We start from the raw sequence: 23,133 nt of genomic DNA, 5'->3' as shown, positions 1-23,133 counted from the left end.
AATCCGTCCGAGTACCCAAAAACTTTCCGAACGATGACCGAAAATTGGTAGAATCAGGGTCAGTACCGGAAAATGATAGAATCAGGACGAGTACCGGGAAAATGTAGAATCCGTCCGAGTACCCAAAAACTTTCCGAACGAGGACCGAAAATTGGCAGAATCAGGGTCAGTACCGGAAAATGATAGAATCCGGGCGAGTACCGGGAAAATGTAGAATCCGTCCGAGTACCCAAAAACTTTCCGAACGAGAACCGAAAATTGGCAGAAACAGGGTCAGTACCGGAAAATGATAGAATCCGGGCGAGTACCGGGAAAATGTAGAATCCGTCCGAGTACCCAAAAACTTTCCGAACGAGGACCGAAAATTGGTAAAATCAGGGTCAGTGCCCGAAAATGATAGAATCCGGGCGAGTACCGGGAAAATGTAGAATCCGTCCGAGTACCCAAAAACTTTCCGAACGAGAACCGAAAATTGGCAGAAACAGGGTCAGTACCGGAAAATGATAGAATCCGGGCGAGTACCGGGAAAAGGTAGAATCCGTCCGAGTACCCAAAAACTTTCCGAACGAGGACCGAAAATTGGTAAAATCAGGGTCAGTGCCCGAAAATGATAGAATCCGGGCGAGTACCGGGAAAATGTAGAATCCGTCCGAGTACCCAAAAACTTTCCGAACGAGAACCGAAAATTGGCAGAAACAGGGTCAGTACCGGAAAATGATAGAATCCGGGCGAGTACCGGGAAAAGGTAGAATCCGTCCGAGTACCCAAAAACTTTCCGAACGATGACCGAAAATTGGTAGAATCAGGGTCAGTACCGGAAAATGATAGAATCCGGACGAGTACCGGGAAAATGTAGAATCCGTCCGAGTACCCAAAAACTTACCGAACGAGAACCGAAAATTGGCAGAAACAGGGTCAGTACCGGAAAATGATAGAATCCGGGCGAGTACCGGGAAAATGTAGAATCCGTCCGAGTACCCAAAAACTTTCCGAACGAGGACCGAAAATTGGTAAAATCAGGGTCAGTGCCCGAAAATGATAGAATCCGGGCGAGTACCGGGAAAATGTAGAATCCGTCCGAGTACCCAAAAACTTTTCGAACGAGAACCGAAAATTGGCAGAAACAGGGTCAGTACCGGAAAATGATAGAATCCGGGCGAGTACCGGGAAAAGGTAGAATCCGTCCGAGTACCCAAAAACTTTCCGAACGAGAACCGAAAATTGGCAGAAACAGGGTCAGTACCGGAAAATGATAGAATCCGGGCGAGTACCGGGAAAATGTAGAATCCGTCCGAGTACCCAAAAACTTTCCGAACGAGGACCGAAAATTGGTAAAATCAGGGTCAGTGCCCGAAAATGATAGAATCCGGGCGAGTACCGGGAAAAGGTAGAATCCGTCCGAGTACCCAAAAACTGCCCAAACGATGACCGAAAATTGGTAGAATCAGGGTCAGTACCGGAAAATGATAGAATCAGGACGAGTACCGGGAAAATGTAGAATCCGTCCGAGTACCCAAAAACTTTCCGAACGAGAACCGAAAATTGGCAGAAACAGGGTCAGTACCGGAAAATGATAGAATCCGGACGAGTACCGGGAAATGGTAGAATCCGTCCGAGTACCCAAAAACTTTCCGAACGATGACCGAAAATTGGTAGAATCAGGGTCAGTACCGGAAAATGATAGAATCAGGACGAGTACCGGGAAAATGTAGAATCCGTCCGAGTACCCAAAAACTTTCCGAACGAGGACCGAAAATTGGCAGAATCAGGGTCAGTACCGGAAAATGATAGAATCCGGGCGAGTACCGGGAAAATGTAGAATCCGTCCGAGTACCCAAAAACTTTCCGAACGAGAACCGAAAATTGGCAGAAACAGGGTCAGTACCGGAAAATGATAGAATCCGGGCGAGTACCGGGAAAATGTAGAATCCGTCCGAGTACCCAAAAACTTTCCGAACGAGGACCGAAAATTGGTAAAATCAGGGTCAGTGCCCGAAAATGATAGAATCCGGGCGAGTACCGGGAAAATGTAGAATCCGTCCGAGTACCCAAAAACTTTCCGAACGAGAACCGAAAATTGGCAGAAACAGGGTCAGTACCGGAAAATGATAGAATCCGGGCGAGTACCGGGAAAAGGTAGAATCCGTCCGAGTACCCAAAAACTTTCCGAACGAGGACCGAAAATTGGTAAAATCAGGGTCAGTGCCCGAAAATGATAGAATCCGGGCGAGTACCGGGAAAATGTAGAATCCGTCCGAGTACCCAAAAACTTTTCGAACGAGAACCGAAAATTGGCAGAAACAGGGTCAGTACCGGAAAATGATAGAATCCGGGCGAGTACCGGGAAAAGGTAGAATCCGTCCGAGTACCCAAAAACTTTCCGAACGAGAACCGAAAATTGGCAGAAACAGGGTCAGTACCGGAAAATGATAGAATCCGGGCGAGTACCGGGAAAATGTAGAATCCGTCCGAGTACCCAAAAACTTTCCGAACGAGACCGAAAATTGGCAGAAACAGGGTCAGTACCGGAAAATGATAGAATCAGGACGAGTACCGGGAAAATGTAGAATCCGTCCGAGTACCCAAAAACTTTCCGAACGAGAACCGAAAATTGGCAGAATCAGGGTCAGTACCGAAAAATGATAGAATCCGGGCGAGTACCGGGAAAATGTAGAATCCGTCCGAGTACCCAAAAACTTTCCGAACGATGACCGAAAATTGGCTGAATCAGGGTCAGTACCGGAAAATGATAGAATCAGGACGAGTACCGGGAAAATGTAGAATCCGTCCGAGTACCCAAAAACTGCCCAAACGATGACCGAAAATTGGTAGAATCAGGGTCAGTACCGGAAAATGATAGAATCAGGACGAGTACCGGGAAAATGTAGAATCCGTCCGAGTACCCAAAAACTTTCCGAACGAGAACCGAAAATTGGCAGAAACAGGGTCAGTACCGGAAAATGATAGAATCCGGGCGAGTACCGGGAAATGGTAGAATCCGTCCGAGTACCCAAAAACTTTCCGAACGATGACCGAAAATTGGTAGAATCAGGGTCAGTACCGGAAAATGATAGAATCAGGACGAGTACCGGGAAAATGTAGAATCCGTCCGAGTACCCAAAAACTTTCCGAACGAGGACCGAAAATTGGCAGAATCAGGGTCAGTACCGGAAAATGATAGAATCCGGGCGAGTACCGGGAAAATGTAGAATCCGTCCGAGTACCCAAAAACTTTCCGAACGAGAACCGAAAATTGGCAGAAACAGGGTCAGTACCGGAAAATGATAGAATCCGGGCGAGTACCGGGAAAATGTAGAATCCGTCCGAGTACCCAAAAACTTTCCGAACGAGGACCGAAAATTGGTAAAATCAGGGTCAGTGCCCGAAAATGATAGAATCCGGGCGAGTACCGGGAAAATGTAGAATCCGTCCGAGTACCCAAAAACTTTCCGAACGAGAACCGAAAATTGGCAGAAACAGGGTCAGTACCGGAAAATGATAGAATCCGGGCGAGTACCGGGAAAAGGTAGAATCCGTCCGAGTACCCAAAAACTTTCCGAACGAGGACCGAAAATTGGTAAAATCAGGGTCAGTGCCCGAAAATGATAGAATCCGGGCGAGTACCGGGAAAATGTAGAATCCGTCCGAGTACCCAAAAACTTTCCGAACGAGAACCGAAAATTGGCAGAAACAGGGTCAGTACCGGAAAATGATAGAATCCGGGCGAGTACCGGGAAAAGGTAGAATCCGTCCGAGTACCCAAAAACTTTCCGAACGATGACCGAAAATTGGTAGAATCAGGGTCAGTACCGGAAAATGATAGAATCCGGACGAGTACCGGGAAAATGTAGAATCCGTCCGAGTACCCAAAAACTTACCGAACGAGAACCGAAAATTGGCAGAAACAGGGTCAGTACCGGAAAATGATAGAATCCGGGCGAGTACCGGGAAAATGTAGAATCCGTCCGAGTACCCAAAAACTTTCCGAACGAGGACCGAAAATTGGTAAAATCAGGGTCAGTGCCCGAAAATGATAGAATCCGGGCGAGTACCGGGAAAATGTAGAATCCGTCCGAGTACCCAAAAACTTTTCGAACGAGAACCGAAAATTGGCAGAAACAGGGTCAGTACCGGAAAATGATAGAATCCGGGCGAGTACCGGGAAAAGGTAGAATCCGTCCGAGTACCCAAAAACTTTCCGAACGAGAACCGAAAATTGGCAGAAACAGGGTCAGTACCGGAAAATGATAGAATCCGGGCGAGTACCGGGAAAATGTAGAATCCGTCCGAGTACCCAAAAACTTTCCGAACGAGGACCGAAAATTGGTAAAATCAGGGTCAGTGCCCGAAAATGATAGAATCCGGGCGAGTACCGGGAAAATGTAGAATCCGTCCGAGTACCCAAAAACTTTCCGAACGAGAACCGAAAATTGGCAGAAACAGGGTCAGTACCGGAAAATGATAGAATCCGGGCGAGTACCGGGAAAAGGTAGAATCCGTCCGAGTACCCAAAAACTTTCCGAACGAGGACCGAAAATTGGTAAAATCAGGGTCAGTGCCCGAAAATGATAGAATCCGGGCGAGTACCGGGAAAATGTAGAATCCGTCCGAGTACCCAAAAACTTTCCGAACGAGAATCGAAAATTGGCAGAAACAGGGTCAGTACCGGAAAATGATAGAATCCGGGCGAGTACCGGGAAAAGGTAGAATCCGTCCGAGTACCCAAAAACTTTCCGAACGATGACCGAAAATTGGTAGAATCAGGGTCAGTACCGGAAAATGATAGAATCCGGACGAGTACCGGGAAAATGTAGAATCCGTCCGAGTACCCAAAAACTTACCGAACGAGAACCGAAAATTGGCAGAAACAGGGTCAGTACCGGAAAATGATAGAATCCGGGCGAGTACCGGGAAAATGTAGAATCCGTCCGAGTACCCAAAAACTTTCCGAACGAGGACCGAAAATTGGTAAAATCAGGGTCAGTGCCCGAAAATGATAGAATCCGGGCGAGTACCGGGAAAATGTAGAATCCGTCCGAGTACCCAAAAACTTTTCGAACGAGAACCGAAAATTGGCAGAAACAGGGTCAGTACCGGAAAATGATAGAATCCGGGCGAGTACCGGGAAAAGGTAGAATCCGTCCGAGTACCCAAAAACTTTCCGAACGAGAACCGAAAATTGGCAGAAACAGGGTCAGTACCGGAAAATGATAGAATCCGGGCGAGTACCGGGAAAATGTAGAATCCGTCCGAGTACCCAAAAACTTTCCGAACGAGGACCGAAAATTGGTAAAATCAGGGTCAGTGCCCGAAAATGATAGAATCCGGGCGAGTACCGGGAAAATGTAGAATCCGTCCGAGTACCCAAAAACTTTCCGAACGAGAACCGAAAATTGGCAGAAACAGGGTCAGTACCGGAAAATGATAGAATCCGGGCGAGTACCGGGAAAAGGTAGAATCCGTCCGAGTACCCAAAAACTTTCCGAACGAGGACCGAAAATTGGTAAAATCAGGGTCAGTGCCCGAAAATGATAGAATCCGGGCGAGTACCGGGAAAATGTAGAATCCGTCCGAGTACCCAAAAACTTTCCGAACGAGAACCGAAAATTGGCAGAAACAGGGTCAGTACCGGAAAATGATAGAATCCGGGCGAGTACCGGGAAAAGGTAGAATCCGTCCGAGTACCCAAAAACTTTCCGAACGATGACCGAAAATTGGTAGAATCAGGGTCAGTACCGGAAAATGATAGAATCCGGACGAGTACCGGGAAAATGTAGAATCCGTCCGAGTACCCAAAAACTTTCCGAACGAGAACCGAAAATTGGCAGAAACAGGGTCAGTACCGGAAAATGATAGAATCCGGGCGAGTACCGGGAAAAGGTAGAATCCGTCCGAGTACCCAAAAACTTTCCGAACGATGACCGAAAATTGGCAGAATCAGGGTCAGTACCGGAAAATGATAGAATCCGGGCGAGTACCGGGAAAATGTAGAATCCGTCCGAGTACCATAAAACTTTCCGAACGAGGGCCGAAAATTGGTAGAATCAGGGTCAGTACCGGAAAATGATAGAATCCGGGCGAGTACCGGGAAAAGGTAGAATCCGTCCGAGTACCCAAAAACTTTCCGAACGATGACCGAAAATTGGCAGAATCAGGGTCAGTATCGGAAAATGATAGAATCCGGGCGAGTACCGGGAAAATGTAGAATCCGTCCGAGTACCCAAAAACTGTCCGAACGATGACCGAAAATTGGTAGAATCAGGGTCAGTGCCCGAAAATGATAGAATCCGGGCGAGTACCGGGAAAAGGTAGAATCCGTCCGAGTACCCAAAAACTTTCCGAACGAGAACCGAAAATTGGCAGAATCAGGGTCAGTACCGGAAAATGATAGAATCCGGGCGAGTACCGGGAAAAGGTAGAATCCGTCCGAGTACCCAAAAACTTTCCGAACGAGAACCGAAAATTGGCAGAATCAGGGTCAGTACCGAAAAATGATAGAATCCGGGCGAGTACCGGGAAAATGTAGAATCCGTCCGAGTACCATAAAACTTTCCGAACGAGGGCCGAAAATTGGTAGAATCAGGGTCAGTACCGGAAAATGATAGAATCCGGGCGAGTACCGGGAAAAGGTAGAATCCGTCCGAGTACCCAAAAACTGCCCAAACGATGACCGAAAATTGGTAGAATCAGGGTCAGTACCGGAAAATGATAGAATCAGGACGAGTACCGGGAAAATGTAGAATCCGTCCGAGTACCCAAAAACTTTCCGAACGAGAACCGAAAATTGGCAGAAACAGGGTCAGTACCGGAAAATGATAGAATCCGGGCGAGTACCGGGAAATGGTAGAATCCGTCCGAGTACCCAAAAACTTTCCGAACGATGACCGAAAATTGGTAGAATCAGGGTCAGTACCGGAAAATGATAGAATCAGGACGAGTACCGGGAAAATGTAGAATCCGTCCGAGTACCCAAAAACTTTCCGAACGAGGACCGAAAATTGGCAGAATCAGGGTCAGTACCGGAAAATGATAGAATCCGGGCGAGTACCGGGAAAATGTAGAATCCGTCCGAGTACCCAAAAACTTTCCGAACGAGAACCGAAAATTGGCAGAAACAGGGTCAGTACCGGAAAATGATAGAATCCGGGCGAGTACCGGGAAAATGTAGAATCCGTCCGAGTACCCAAAAACTTTCCGAACGAGGACCGAAAATTGGTAAAATCAGGGTCAGTGCCCGAAAATGATAGAATCCGGGCGAGTACCGGGAAAATGTAGAATCCGTCCGAGTACCCAAAAACTTTCCGAACGAGAACCGAAAATTGGCAGAAACAGGGTCAGTACCGGAAAATGATAGAATCCGGGCGAGTACCGGGAAAAGGTAGAATCCGTCCGAGTACCCAAAAACTTTCCGAACGAGGACCGAAAATTGGTAAAATCAGGGTCAGTGCCCGAAAATGATAGAATCCGGGCGAGTACCGGGAAAATGTAGAATCCGTCCGAGTACCCAAAAACTTTCCGAACGAGAACCGAAAATTGGCAGAAACAGGGTCAGTACCGGAAAATGATAGAATCCGGGCGAGTACCGGGAAAAGGTAGAATCCGTCCGAGTACCCAAAAACTTTCCGAACGATGACCGAAAATTGGTAGAATCAGGGTCAGTACCGGAAAATGATAGAATCCGGACGAGTACCGGGAAAATGTAGAATCCGTCCGAGTACCCAAAAACTTACCGAACGAGAACCGAAAATTGGCAGAAACAGGGTCAGTACCGGAAAATGATAGAATCCGGGCGAGTACCGGGAAAATGTAGAATCCGTCCGAGTACCCAAAAACTTTCCGAACGAGGACCGAAAATTGGTAAAATCAGGGTCAGTGCCCGAAAATGATAGAATCCGGGCGAGTACCGGGAAAATGTAGAATCCGTCCGAGTACCCAAAAACTTTTCGAACGAGAACCGAAAATTGGCAGAAACAGGGTCAGTACCGGAAAATGATAGAATCCGGGCGAGTACCGGGAAAAGGTAGAATCCGTCCGAGTACCCAAAAACTTTCCGAACGAGAACCGAAAATTGGCAGAAACAGGGTCAGTACCGGAAAATGATAGAATCCGGGCGAGTACCGGGAAAATGTAGAATCCGTCCGAGTACCCAAAAACTTTCCGAACGAGGACCGAAAATTGGTAAAATCAGGGTCAGTGCCCGAAAATGATAGAATCCGGGCGAGTACCGGGAAAATGTAGAATCCGTCCGAGTACCCAAAAACTTTCCGAACGAGAACCGAAAATTGGCAGAAACAGGGTCAGTACCGGAAAATGATAGAATCCGGGCGAGTACCGGGAAAAGGTAGAATCCGTCCGAGTACCCAAAAACTTTCCGAACGAGGACCGAAAATTGGTAAAATCAGGGTCAGTGCCCGAAAATGATAGAATCCGGGCGAGTACCGGGAAAATGTAGAATCCGTCCGAGTACCCAAAAACTTTCCGAACGAGAACCGAAAATTGGCAGAAACAGGGTCAGTACCGGAAAATGATAGAATCCGGGCGAGTACCGGGAAAAGGTAGAATCCGTCCGAGTACCCAAAAACTTTCCGAACGATGACCGAAAATTGGTAAAATCAGGGTCAGTGCCCGAAAATGATAGAATCCGGGCGAGTACCGGGAAAATGTAGAATCCGTCCGAGTACCCAAAAACTTTCCGAACGAGGACCGAAAATTGGTAAAATCAGGGTCAGTGCCCGAAAATGATAGAATCCGGGCGAGTACCGGGAAAATGTAGAATCCGTCCGAGTACCCAAAAACTTTCCGAACGAGAACCGAAAATTGGCAGAAACAGGGTCAGTACCGGAAAATGATAGAATCCGGGCGAGTACCGGGAAAAGGTAGAATCCGTCCGAGTACCCAAAAACTTTCCGAACGAGGACCGAAAATTGGTAAAATCAGGGTCAGTGCCCGAAAATGATAGAATCCGGGCGAGTACCGGGAAAATGTAGAATCCGTCCGAGTACCCAAAAACTTTCCGAACGAGAACCGAAAATTGGCAGAAACAGGGTCAGTACCGGAAAATGATAGAATCCGGGCGAGTACCGGGAAAAGGTAGAATCCGTCCGAGTACCCAAAAACTTTCCGAACGATGACCGAAAATTGGTAGAATCAGGGTCAGTACCGGAAAATGATAGAATCCGGACGAGTACCGGGAAAATGTAGAATCCGTCCGAGTACCCAAAAACTTTCCGAACGAGAACCGAAAATTGGCAGAAACAGGGTCAGTACCGGAAAATGATAGAATCCGGGCGAGTACCGGGAAAAGGTAGAATCCGTCCGAGTACCCAAAAACTTTCCGAACGATGACCGAAAATTGGCAGAATCAGGGTCAGTACCGGAAAATGATAGAATCAGGACGAGTACCGGGAAAATGTAGAATCCGTCCGAGTACCCAAAAACTTTCCGAACGAGAACCGAAAATTGGCAGAAACAGGGACAGTACCGGAAAATGATAGAATCCGGGCGAGTACCGGGAAAAGGTAGAATCCGTCCGAGTACCCAAAAACTTTCCGAACGATGACCGAAAATTGGCAGAATCAGGGTCAGTACCGGAAAATGATAGAATCAGGACGAGTACCGGGAAAATGTAGAATCCGTCCGAGTACCCAAAAACTTTCCGAACGATGACCGAAAATTGGTAGAATCAGGGTCAGTGCCCGAAAATGATAGAATCCGGGCGAGTACCGGGAAAATGTAGAATCCGTCCGAGTACCCAAAAACTGTCCGAACGAGAACCGAAAATTGGCAGAATCAGGGTCAGTACCGGAAAATGATAGAATCCGGGCGAGTACCGGGAAAATGTAGAATCCGTCCGAGTACCCAAAAACTTTCCGAACGAGAACCGAAAATTGGCAGAAACAGGGTCAGTACCGGAAAATGATAGAATCCGGGCGAGTACCGGGAAAATGTAGAATCCGTCCGAGTACCCAAAAACTTTCCGAACGAGGACCGAAAATTGGTAAAATCAGGGTCAGTGCCCGAAAATGATAGAATCCGGGCGAGTACCGGGAAAATGTAGAATCCGTCCGAGTACCCAAAAACTTTTCGAACGAGAACCGAAAATTGGCAGAAACAGGGTCAGTACCGGAAAATGATAGAATCCGGGCGAGTACCGGGAAAAGGTAGAATCCGTCCGAGTACCCAAAAACTTTCCGAACGAGAACCGAAAATTGGCAGAAACAGGGTCAGTACCGGAAAATGATAGAATCCGGGCGAGTACCGGGAAAATGTAGAATCCGTCCGAGTACCCAAAAACTTTCCGAACGATGACCGAAAATTGGCAGAAACAGGGTCAGTACCGGAAAATGATAGAATCAGGACGAGTACCGGGAAAATGTAGAATCCGTCCGAGTACCCAAAAACTTTCCGAACGAGAACCGAAAATTGGCAGAAACAGGGTCAGTACCGGAAAATGATAGAATCCAGGCGAGTACCGGGAAAAGGTAGAATCCGTCCGAGTACCCAAAAACTTTCCGAACGATGACCGAAAATTGGCTGAATCAGGGTCAGTACCGGAAAATGATAGAATCAGGACGAGTACCGGGAAAATGTAGAATCCGTCCGAGTACCCAAAAACTTTCCGAACGACGATCGAAAATTGGTAGAATCAGGGTCAGTACCAGAAAATGATAGAATCCGGGCGAGTACCGGGAAAATGTAGAATCCGTCCGAGTACCCAAAATCTTTCCGAACGACGATCGAAAATTGGTAGAATCAGGGTCAGTATCGGAAAATGATAGAATCCGGGCGAGTACCGGGAAAATGTAGAATCCGTCCGAGTACCCAAAAACTGTCCGAACGATGACCGAAAATTGGTAGAATCAGGGTCAGTGCCCGAAAATGATAGAATCCGGGCGAGTACCGGGAAAAGGTAGAATCCGTCCGAGTACCCAAAAACTTTCCGAACGAGAACCGAAAATTGGCAGAATCAGGGTCAGTACCGGAAAATGATAGAATCCGGGCGAGTACCGGGAAAAGGTAGAATCCGTCCGAGTACCCAAAAACTTTCCGAACGAGAACCGAAAATTGGCAGAAACAGGGTCAGTACCGGAAAATGATAGAATCCGGGCGAGTACCGGGAAAAGGTAGAATCCGTCCGAGTACCCAAAAACTTTCCGAACGATGACCGAAAATTGGCAGAATCAGGGTCAGTACCGGAAAATGATAGAATCAGGACGAGTACCGGGAAAATGTAGAATCCGTCCGAGTACCCAAAAACTTTCCGAACGAGAACCGAAAATTGGCAGAAACAGGGACAGTACCGGAAAATGATAGAATCCGGGCGAGTACCGGGAAAAGGTAGAATCCGTCCGAGTACCCAAAAACTTTCCGAACGATGACCGAAAATTGGCAGAATCAGGGTCAGTACCGGAAAATGATAGAATCAGGACGAGTACCGGGAAAATGTAGAATCCGTCCGAGTACCCAAAAACTTTCCGAACGATGACCGAAAATTGGTAGAATCAGGGTCAGTGCCCGAAAATGATAGAATCCGGGCGAGTACCGGGAAAATGTAGAATCCGTCCGAGTACCCAAAAACTGTCCGAACGAGAACCGAAAATTGGCAGAATCAGGGTCAGTACCGGAAAATGATAGAATCCGGGCGAGTACCGGGAAAATGTAGAATCCGTCCGAGTACCCAAAAACTTTCCGAACGAGAACCGAAAATTGGCAGAAACAGGGTCAGTACCGGAAAATGATAGAATCCGGGCGAGTACCGGGAAAATGTAGAATCCGTCCGAGTACCCAAAAACTTTCCGAACGAGGACCGAAAATTGGTAAAATCAGGGTCAGTGCCCGAAAATGATAGAATCCGGGCGAGTACCGGGAAAATGTAGAATCCGTCCGAGTACCCAAAAACTTTTCGAACGAGAACCGAAAATTGGCAGAAACAGGGTCAGTACCGGAAAATGATAGAATCCGGGCGAGTACCGGGAAAAGGTAGAATCCGTCCGAGTACCCAAAAACTTTCCGAACGAGAACCGAAAATTGGCAGAAACAGGGTCAGTACCGGAAAATGATAGAATCCGGGCGAGTACCGGGAAAATGTAGAATCCGTCCGAGTACCCAAAAACTTTCCGAACGATGACCGAAAATTGGCAGAAACAGGGTCAGTACCGGAAAATGATAGAATCAGGACGAGTACCGGGAAAATGTAGAATCCGTCCGAGTACCCAAAAACTTTCCGAACGAGAACCGAAAATTGGCAGAAACAGGGTCAGTACCGGAAAATGATAGAATCCAGGCGAGTACCGGGAAAAGGTAGAATCCGTCCGAGTACCCAAAAACTTTCCGAACGATGACCGAAAATTGGCTGAATCAGGGTCAGTACCGGAAAATGATAGAATCAGGACGAGTACCGGGAAAATGTAGAATCCGTCCGAGTACCCAAAAACTTTCCGAACGACGATCGAAAATTGGTAGAATCAGGGTCAGTACCAGAAAATGATAGAATCCGGGCGAGTACCGGGAAAATGTAGAATCCGTCCGAGTACCCAAAATCTTTCCGAACGACGATCGAAAATTGGTAGAATCAGGGTCAGTATCGGAAAATGATAGAATCCGGGCGAGTACCGGGAAAATGTAGAATCCGTCCGAGTACCCAAAAACTGTCCGAACGATGACCGAAAATTGGTAGAATCAGGGTCAGTGCCCGAAAATGATAGAATCCGGGCGAGTACCGGGAAAAGGTAGAATCCGTCCGAGTACCCAAAAACTTTCCGAACGAGAACCGAAAATTGGCAGAATCAGGGTCAGTACCGGAAAATGATAGAATCCGGGCGAGTACCGGGAAAAGGTAGAATCCGTCCGAGTACCCAAAAACTTTCCGAACGAGAACCGAAAATTGGCAGAATCAGGGTCAGTACCGAAAAATGATAGAATCCGGGCGAGTACCGGGAAAATGTAGAATCCGTCCGAGTACCATAAAACTTTCCGAACGAGGGCCGAAAATTGGTAGAATCAGGGTCAGTACCGGAAAATGATAGAATCCGGGCGAGTACCGGGAAAAGGTAGAATCCGTCCGAGTACCCAAAAACTGCCCAAACGATGACCGAAAATTGGTAGAATCAGGGTCAGTACCGGAAAATGATAGAATCAGGACGAGTACCGGGAAAATGTAGAATCCGTCCGAGTACCCAAAAACTTTCCGAACGAGAACCGAAAATTGGCAGAAACAGGGTCAGTACCGGAAAATGATAGAATCCGGGCGAGTACCGGGAAATGGTAGAATCCGTCCGAGTACCCAAAAACTTTCCGAACGATGACCGAAAATTGGTAGAATCAGGGTCAGTACCGGAAAATGATAGAATCAGGACGAGTACCGGGAAAATGTAGAATCCGTCCGAGTACCCAAAAACTTTCCGAACGAGGACCGAAAATTGGCAGAATCAGGGTCAGTACCGGAAAATGATAGAATCCGGGCGAGTACCGGGAAAATGTAGAATCCGTCCGAGTACCCAAAAACTTTCCGAACGAGAACCGAAAATTGGCAGAAACAGGGTCAGTACCGGAAAATGATAGAATCCGGGCGAGTACCGGGAAAATGTAGAATCCGTCCGAGTACCCAAAAACTTTCCGAACGAGGACCGAAAATTGGTAAAATCAGGGTCAGTGCCCGAAAATGATAGAATCCGGGCGAGTACCGGGAAAATGTAGAATCCGTCCGAGTACCCAAAAACTTTCCGAACGAGAACCGAAAATTGGCAGAAACAGGGTCAGTACCGGAAAATGATAGAATCCGGGCGAGTACCGGGAAAAGGTAGAATCCGTCCGAGTACCCAAAAACTTTCCGAACGAGGACCGAAAATTGGTAAAATCAGGGTCAGTGCCCGAAAATGATAGAATCCGGGCGAGTACCGGGAAAATGTAGAATCCGTCCGAGTACCCAAAAACTTTCCGAACGAGAACCGAAAATTGGCAGAAACAGGGTCAGTACCGGAAAATGATAGAATCCGGGCGAGTACCGGGAAAAGGTAGAATCCGTCCGAGTACCCAAAAACTTTCCGAACGATGACCGAAAATTGGTAGAATCAGGGTCAGTACCGGAAAATGATAGAATCCGGACGAGTACCGGGAAAATGTAGAATCCGTCCGAGTACCCAAAAACTTACCGAACGAGAACCGAAAATTGGCAGAAACAGGGTCAGTACCGGAAAATGATAGAATCCGGGCGAGTACCGGGAAAAGGTAGAATCCGTCCGAGTACCCAAAAACTTTCCGAACGATGACCGAAAATTGGCAGAATCAGGGTCAGTACCGGAAAATGATAGAATCAGGACGAGTACCGGGAAAAGGTAGAATCCGTCCGAGTACCCAAAAACTTTCCGAACGATGACCGAAAATTGGCAGAAACAGGGACAGTACCGGAAAATGATAGAATCCGGGCGAGTACCGGGAAAAGGTAGAATCCGTCCGAGTACCCAAAAACTTTCCGAACGAGAACCGAAAATTGGCAGAAACAGGGACAGTACCGGAAAATGATAGAATCCGGGCGAGTACCGGGAAAAGGTAGAATCCGTCCGAGTACCCAAAAACTTTCCGAACGATGATCGAAAATTGGCAGAATCAGGGTCAGTACCGGAAAATGATAGAATCAGGACGAGTACCGGGAAAATGTAGAATCCGTCCGAGTACCCAAAAACTTTCCGAACGATGACCGAAAATTGGTAGAATCAGGGTCAGTGCCCGAAAATGATAGAATCCGGGCGAGTACCGGGAAAAGGTAGAATCCGTCCGAGTACCCAAAAACTGTCCGAACGAGAACCGAAAATTGGCAGAATCAGGGTCAGTACCGGAAAATGATAGAATCCGGGCGAGTACCGGGAAAATGTAGAATCCGTCCGAGTACCCAAAAACTTTCCGAACGAGGACCGAAAATTGGCAGAATCAGGGTCAGTACCGGAAAATGATAGAATCCGGGCGAGTACCGGGAAAATGTAGAATCCGTCCGAGTACCCAAAAACTTTCCGAACGAGAACCGAAAATTGGCAGAAACAGGGTCAGTACCGGAAAATGATAGAATCCGGGCGAGTACCGGGAAAATGTAGAATCCGTCCGAGTACCCAAAAACTTTCCGAACGAGGACCGAAAATTGGTAAAATCAGGGTCAGTGCCCGAAAATGATAGAATCCGGGCGAGTACCGGGAAAATGTAGAATCCGTCCGAGTACCCAAAAACTTTTCGAACGAGAACCGAAAATTGGCAGAAACAGGGTCAGTACCGGAAAATGATAGAATCCGGGCGAGTACCGGGAAAAGGTAGAATCCGTCCGAGTACCCAAAAACTTTCCGAACGAGAACCGAAAATTGGCAGAAACAGGGTCAGTACCGGAAAATGATAGAATCCGGGCGAGTACCGGGAAAATGTAGAATCCGTCCGAGTACCCAAAAACTTTCCGAACGATGACCGAAAATTGGCAGAAACAGGGTCAGTACCGGAAAATGATAGAATCAGGACGAGTACCGGGAAAATGTAGAATCCGTCCGAGTACCCAAAAACTTTCCGAACGAGAACCGAAAATTGGCAGAAACAGGGTCAGTACCGGAAAATGATAGAATCCAGGCGAGTACCGGGAAAAGGTAGAATCCGTCCGAGTACCCAAAAACTTTCCGAACGATGACCGAAAATTGGCTGAATCAGGGTCAGTACCGGAAAATGATAGAATCAGGACGAGTACCGGGAAAATGTAGAATCCGTCCGAGTACCCAAAAACTTTCCGAACGACGATCGAAAATTGGTAGAATCAGGGTCAGTACCAGAAAATGATAGAATCCGGGCGAGTACCGGGAAAATGTAGAATCCGTCCGAGTACCCAAAATCTTTCCGAACGACGATCGAAAATTGGTAGAATCAGGGTCAGTATCGGAAAATGATAGAATCCGGGCGAGTACCGGGAAAATGTAGAATCCGTCCGAGTACCCAAAAACTGTCCGAACGATGACCGAAAATTGGTAGAATCAGGGTCAGTGCCCGAAAATGATAGAATCCGGGCGAGTACCGGGAAAAGGTAGAATCCGTCCGAGTACCCAAAAACTTTCCGAACGAGAACCGAAAATTGGCAGAATCAGGGTCAGTACCGGAAAATGATAGAATCCGGGCGAGTACCGGGAAAAGGTAGAATCCGTCCGAGTACCCAAAAACTTTCCGAACGAGAACCGAAAATTGGCAGAATCAGGGTCAGTACCGAAAAATGATAGAATCCGGGCGAGTACCGGGAAAATGTAGAATCCGTCCGAGTACCATAAAACTTTCCGAACGAGGGCCGAAAATTGGTAGAATCAGGGTCAGTACCGGAAAATGATAGAATCCGGGCGAGTACCGGGAAAAGGTAGAATCCGTCCGAGTACCCAAAAACTTTCCGAACGATGACCGAAAATTGGCAGAATCAGGGTCAGTACCGGAAAATGATAGAATCAGGACGAGTACCGGGAAAAGGTAGAATCCGTCCGAGTACCCAAAAACTTTCCGAACGATGACCGAAAATTGGCAGAAACAGGGACAGTACCGGAAAATGATAGAATCCGGGCGAGTACCGGGAAAAGGTAGAATCCGTCCGAGTACCCAAAAACTTTCCGAACGAGAACCGAAAATTGGCAGAAACAGGGACAGTACCGGAAAATGATAGAATCCGGGCGAGTACCGGGAAAAGGTAGAATCCGTCCGAGTACCCAAAAACTTTCCGAACGATGATCGAAAATTGGCAGAATCAGGGTCAGTACCGGAAAATGATAGAATCAGGACGAGTACCGGGAAAATGTAGAATCCGTCCGAGTACCCAAAAACTTTCCGAACGATGACCGAAAATTGGTAGAATCAGGGTCAGTGCCCGAAAATGATAGAATCCGGGCGAGTACCGGGAAAAGGTAGAATCCGTCCGAGTACCCAAAAACTGTCCGAACGAGAACCGAAAATTGGCAGAATCAGGGTCAGTACCGGAAAATGATAGAATCCGGGCGAGTACCGGGAAAATGTAGAATCCGTCCGAGTACCCAAAAACTTTCCGAACGAGGACCGAAAATTGGCAGAATCAGGGTCAGTACCGGAAAATGATAGAATCCGGGCGAGTACCGGGAAAATGTAGAATCCGTCCGAGTACCCAAAAACTTTCCGAACGAGAACCGAAAATTGGCAGAAACAGGGTCAGTACCGGAAAATGATAGAATCCGGGCGAGTACCGGGAAAATGTAGAATCCGTCCGAGTACCCAAAAACTTTCCGAACGAGGACCGAAAATTGGTAAAATCAGGGTCAGTGCCCGAAAATGATAGAATCCGGGCGAGTACCGGGAAAATGTAGAATCCGTCCGAGTACCCAAAAACTTTTCGAACGAGAACCGAAAATTGGCAGAAACAGGGTCAGTACCGGAAAATGATAGAATCCGGGCGAGTACCGGGAAAAGGTAGAATCCGTCCGAGTACCCAAAAACTTTCCGAACGAGAACCGAAAATTGGCAGAAACAGGGTCAGTACCGGAAAATGATAGAATCCGGGCGAGTACCGGGAAAATGTAGAATCCGTCCGAGTACCCAAAAACTTTCCGAACGATGACCGAAAATTGGCAGAAACAGGGTCAGTACCGGAAAATGATAGAATCAGGACGAGTACCGGGAAAATGTAGAATCCGTCCGAGTACCCAAAAACTTTCCGAACGAGAACCGAAAATTGGCAGAAACAGGGTCAGTACCGGAAAATGATAGAATCCAGGCGAGTACCGGGAAAAGGTAGAATCCGTCCGAGTACCCAAAAACTTTCCGAACGATGACCGAAAATTGGCTGAATCAGGGTCAGTACCGGAAAATGATAGAATCAGGACGAGTACCGGGAAAATGTAGAATCCGTCCGAGTACCCAAAAACTTTCCGAACGACGATCGAAAATTGGTAGAATCAGGGTCAGTACCAGAAAATGATAGAATCCGGGCGAGTACCGGGAAAATGTAGAATCCGTCCGAGTACCCAAAATCTTTCCGAACGACGATCGAAAATTGGTAGAATCAGGGTCAGTATCGGAAAATGATAGAATCCGGGCGAGTACCGGGAAAATGTAGAATCCGTCCGAGTACCCAAAAACTGTCCGAACGATGACCGAAAATTGGTAGAATCAGGGTCAGTGCCCGAAAATGATAGAATCCGGGCGAGTACCGGGAAAAGGTAGAATCCGTCCGAGTACCCAAAAACTTTCCGAACGAGAACCGAAAATTGGCAGAATCAGGGTCAGTACCGGAAAATGATAGAATCCGGGCGAGTACCGGGAAAAGGTAGAATCCGTCCGAGTACCCAAAAACTTTCCGAACGAGAACCGAAAATTGGCAGAATCAGGGTCAGTACCGAAAAATGATAGAATCCGGGCGAGTACCGGGAAAATGTAGAATCCGTCCGAGTACCATAAAACTTTCCGAACGAGGGCCGAAAATTGGTAGAATCAGGGTCAGTACCGGAAAATGATAGAATCCGGGCGAGTACCGGGAAAAGGTAGAATCCGTCCGAGTACCCAAAAACTGCCCAAACGATGACCGAAAATTGGTAGAATCAGGGTCAGTACCGGAAAATGATAGAATCAGGACGAGTACCGGGAAAATGTAGAATCCGTCCGAGTACCCAAAAACTTTCCGAACGAGAACCGAAAATTGGCAGAAACAGGGTCAGTACCGGAAAATGATAGAATCCGGGCGAGTACCGGGAAATGGTAGAATCCGTCCGAGTACCCAAAAACTTTCCGAACGATGACCGAAAATTGGTAGAATCAGGGTCAGTACCGAAAAATGATAGAATCAGGACGAGTACCGGGAAAATGTAGAATCCGTCCGAGTACCCAAAAACTTTCCGAACGAGAACCGAAAATTGGCAGAAACAGGGTCAGTACCGGAAAATGATAGAATCCGGGCGAGTACCGGGAAAAGGTAGAATCCGTCCGAGTACCCAAAAACTTTCCGAACGATGACCGAAAATTGGCAGAATCAGGGTCAGTACCGGAAAATGATAGAATCAGGACGAGTACCGGGAAAGTGTAGAATCCGTCCGAGTACCCAAAAACTGTCCGAACGATGACCGAAAATTGGTAGAATCAGGGTCAGTGCCCGAAAATGATAGAATCCGGGCGAGTACCGGGAAAAGGTAGAATCCGTCCGAGTACCCAAAAACTTTCCGAACGAGAACCGAAAATTGGCAGAATCAGGGTCAGTACCGGAAAATGATAGAATCCGGGCGAGTACCGGGAAAAGGTAGAATCCGTCCGAGTACCCAAAAACTTTCCGAACGAGGACCGAAAATTGGTAAAAATCAGGGTCAGTGCCCGAAAATGATAGAATCCGGGCGAGTACCGGGAAAATGTAGAATCCGTCCGAGTACCCAAAAACTTTCCGAACGAGAACCGAAAATTGGCAGAAACAGGGTCAGTACCGGAAAATGATAGAATCCGGGCGAGTACCGGGAAAAGGTAGAATCCGTCCGAGTACCCAAAAACTTTCCGAACGAGGACCGAAAATTGGTAAAATCAGGGTCAGTGCCCGAAAATGATAGAATCCGGGCGAGTACCGGGAAAATGTAGAATCCGTCCGAGTACCCAAAAACTTTCCGAACGAGAACCGAAAATTGGCAGAAACAGGGTCAGTACCGGAAAATGATAGAATCCGGGCGAGTACCGGGAAAAGGTAGAATCCGTCCGAGTACCCAAAAACTTTCCGAACGATGACCGAAAATTGGTAGAATCAGGGTCAGTACCGGAAAATGATAGAATCAGGACGAGTACCGGGAAAATGTAGAATCCGTCCGAGTACCCAAAAACTTTCCGAACGAGAACCGAAAATTGGCAGAAACAGGGTCAGTACCGGAAAATGATAGAATCCGGGCGAGTACCGGGAAAAGGTAGAATCCGTCCGAGTACCCAAAAACTTTCCGAACGATGACCGAAAATTGGCAGAATCAGGGTCAGTACCGGAAAATGATAGAATCAGGACGAGTACCGGGAAAATGTAGAATCCGTCCGAGTACCCAAAAACTTTCCGAACGAGAACCGAAAATTGGCAGAAACAGGGTCAGTACCGGAAAATGATAGAATCCGGGCGAGTACCGGGAAAAGGTAGAATCCGTCCGAGTACCCAAAAACTTTCCGAACGATGACCGAAAATTGGTAGAATCAGGGTCAGTACCGGAAAATGATAGAATCCGGACGAGTACCGGGAAAATGTAGAATCCGTCCGAGTACCCAAAAACTTTCCGAACGAGAACCGAAAATTGGCAGAAACAGGGTCAGTACCGGAAAATGATAGAATCCGGGCGAGTACCGGGAAAAGGTAGAATCCGTCCGAGTACCCAAAAACTTTCCGAACGATGACCGAAAATTGGTAGAATCAGGGTCAGTGCCGGAAAATGATAGAATCAGGACGAGTACCGGGAAAATGTAGAATCCGTCCGAGTACCCAAAAACTTTCCGAACGAGAACCGAAAATTGGCAGAAACAGGGTCAGTACCGGAAAATGATAGAATCCGGGCGAGTACCGGGAAAAGGTAGAATCCGTCCGAGTACCCAAAAACTTTCCGAACGATGACCGAAAATTGGCAGAATCAGGGTCAGTACCGGAAAATGATAGAATCAGGACGAGTACCGGGAAAGTGTAGAATCCGTCCGAGTACCCAAAAACTGTCCGAACGATGACCGAAAATTGGTAGAATCAGGGTCAGTGCCCGAAAATGATAGAATCCGGGCGAGTACCGGGAAAAGGTAGAATCCGTCCGAGTACCCAAAAACTTTCCGAACGAGAACCGAAAATTGGCAGAAACAGGGTCAGTACCGGAAAATGATAGAATCCGGGCGAGTACCGGGAAAAGGTAGAATCCGTCCGAGTACCCAAAAACTTTCCGAACGATGACCGAAAATTGGTAGAATCAGGGTCAGTACCGGAAAATGATAGAATCAGGACGAGTACCGGGAAAATGTAGAATCCGTCCGAGTACCCAAAAACTTTCCGAACGACGATCGAAAATTGGTAGAATCAGGGTCAGTACCAGAAAATGATAGAATCCGGGCGAGTACCGGGAAAATGTAGAATCCGTCCGAGTACCCAAAATCTTTCCGAACGACGATCGAAAATTGGTAGAATCAGGGTCAGTATCGGAAAATGATAGAATCCGGGCGAGTACCGGGAAAATGTAGAATCCGTCCGAGTACCCAAAAACTGTCCGAACGATGACCGAAAATTGGTAGAATCAGGGTCAGTGCCCGAAAATGATAGAATCCAGGCGAGTACCGGGAAAAGGTAGAATCCGTCCGAGTACCCAAAAACTTTCCGAACGAGAACCGAAAATTGGAGAATCAGGGTCAGTACCGGAAAATGATAGAATCCGGGCGAGTACCGGGAAAAGGTAGAATCCGTCCGAGTACCCAAAAACTTTCCGAACGAGAACCGAAAATTGGCAGAATCAGGGTCAGTACCGAAAAATGATAGAATCCGGGCGAGTACCGGGAAAATGTAGAATCCGTCCGAGTACCATAAAACTTTCCGAACGAGGGCCGAAAATTGGTAGAATCAGGGTCAGTACCGGAAAATGATAGAATCCGGGCGAGTACCGGGAAAAGGTAGAATCCGTCCGAGTACCCAAAAACTGTCCAAACGATGACCGAAAATTGGTAGAATCAGGGTCAGTACCGGAAAATGATAGAATCAGGACGAGTACCGGGAAAATGTATAATCCGTCCGAGTACCCAAAAACTTTCCGAACGAGAACCGAAAATTGGCAGAAACAGGGTCAGTACCGGAAAATGATAGAATCCGGGCGAGTACCGGGAAAAGGTAGAATCCGTCCGAGTACCCAAAAACTTTCCGAACGATGACCGAAAATTGGTAGAATCAGGGTCAGTACCGGAAAATGATAGAATCAGGACGAGTACCGGGAAAATGTAGAATCCGTCCGAGTACCCAAAAACTTTCCGAACGAGAACCGAAAATTGGCAGAAACAGGGTCAGTACCGGAAAATGATAGAATCCGGGCGAGTACCGGGAAAAGGTAGAATCCGTCCGAGTACCCAAAAACTTTCCGAACGATGACCGAAAATTGGCAGAATCAGGGTCAGTACCGGAAAATGATAGAATCAGGACGAGTACCGGGAAAATGTAGAATCCGTCCGAGTACCCAAAAACTGTCCGAACGATGACCGAAAATTGGTAGAATCAGGGTCAGTGCCCGAAAATGATAGAATCCGGGCGAGTACCGGGAAAAGGTAGAATCCGTCCGAGTACCCAAAAACTTTCCGAACGAGAACCGAAAATTGGCAGAATCAGGGTCAGTACCGGAAAATGATAGAATCCGGGCGAGTACCGGGAAAAGGTAGAATCCGTCCGAGTACCCAAAAACTTTCCGAACGAGGACCGAAAATTGGTAGAATCAGGGTCAGTGCCCGAAAATGATAGAATCCGGGCGAGTACCGGGAAAATGTAGAATCCGTCCGAGTACCCAAAAACTTTCCGAACGAGAACCGAAAATTGGCAGAAACAGGGTCAGTACCGGAAAATGATAGAATCCGGGCGAGTACCGGGAAAAGGTAGAATCCGTCCGAGTACCCAAAAACTTTCCGAACGAGGACCGAAAATTGGTAAAATCAGGGTCAGTGCCCGAAAATGATAGAATCCGGGCGAGTACCGGGAAAATGTAGAATCCGTCCGAGTACCCAAAAACTTTCCGAACGAGAACCGAAAATTGGCAGAAACAGGGTCAGTACCGGAAAATGATAGAATCCGGGCGAGTACCGGGAAAAGGTAGAATCCGTCCGAGTGCCCAAAAACTTTCCGAACGATGACCGAAAATTGGTAGAATCAGGGTCAGTACCGGAAAATGATAGAATCAGGACGAGTACCGGGAAAATGTAGAATCCGTCCGAGTACCCAAAAACTTTCCGAACGAGAACCGAAAATTGGCAGAAACAGGGTCAGTACCGGAAAATGATAGAATCCGGGCGAGTACCGGGAAAAGGTAGAATCCGTCCGAGTACCCAAAAACTTTCCGAACGAGGACCGAAAATTGGTAAAATCAGGGTCAGTGCCCGAAAATGATAGAATCCGGGCGAGTACCGGGAAAATGTAGAATCCGTCCGAGTACCCAAAAA

This window comes from Vitis vinifera, chromosome 1 (assembly GCF_030704535.1).
Source record: "Vitis vinifera cultivar Pinot Noir 40024 chromosome 1, ASM3070453v1".
Classification (NCBI taxonomy): domain Eukaryota; kingdom Viridiplantae; phylum Streptophyta; class Magnoliopsida; order Vitales; family Vitaceae; genus Vitis; species Vitis vinifera.
This window is presented reverse-complemented; position numbering follows the sequence as displayed.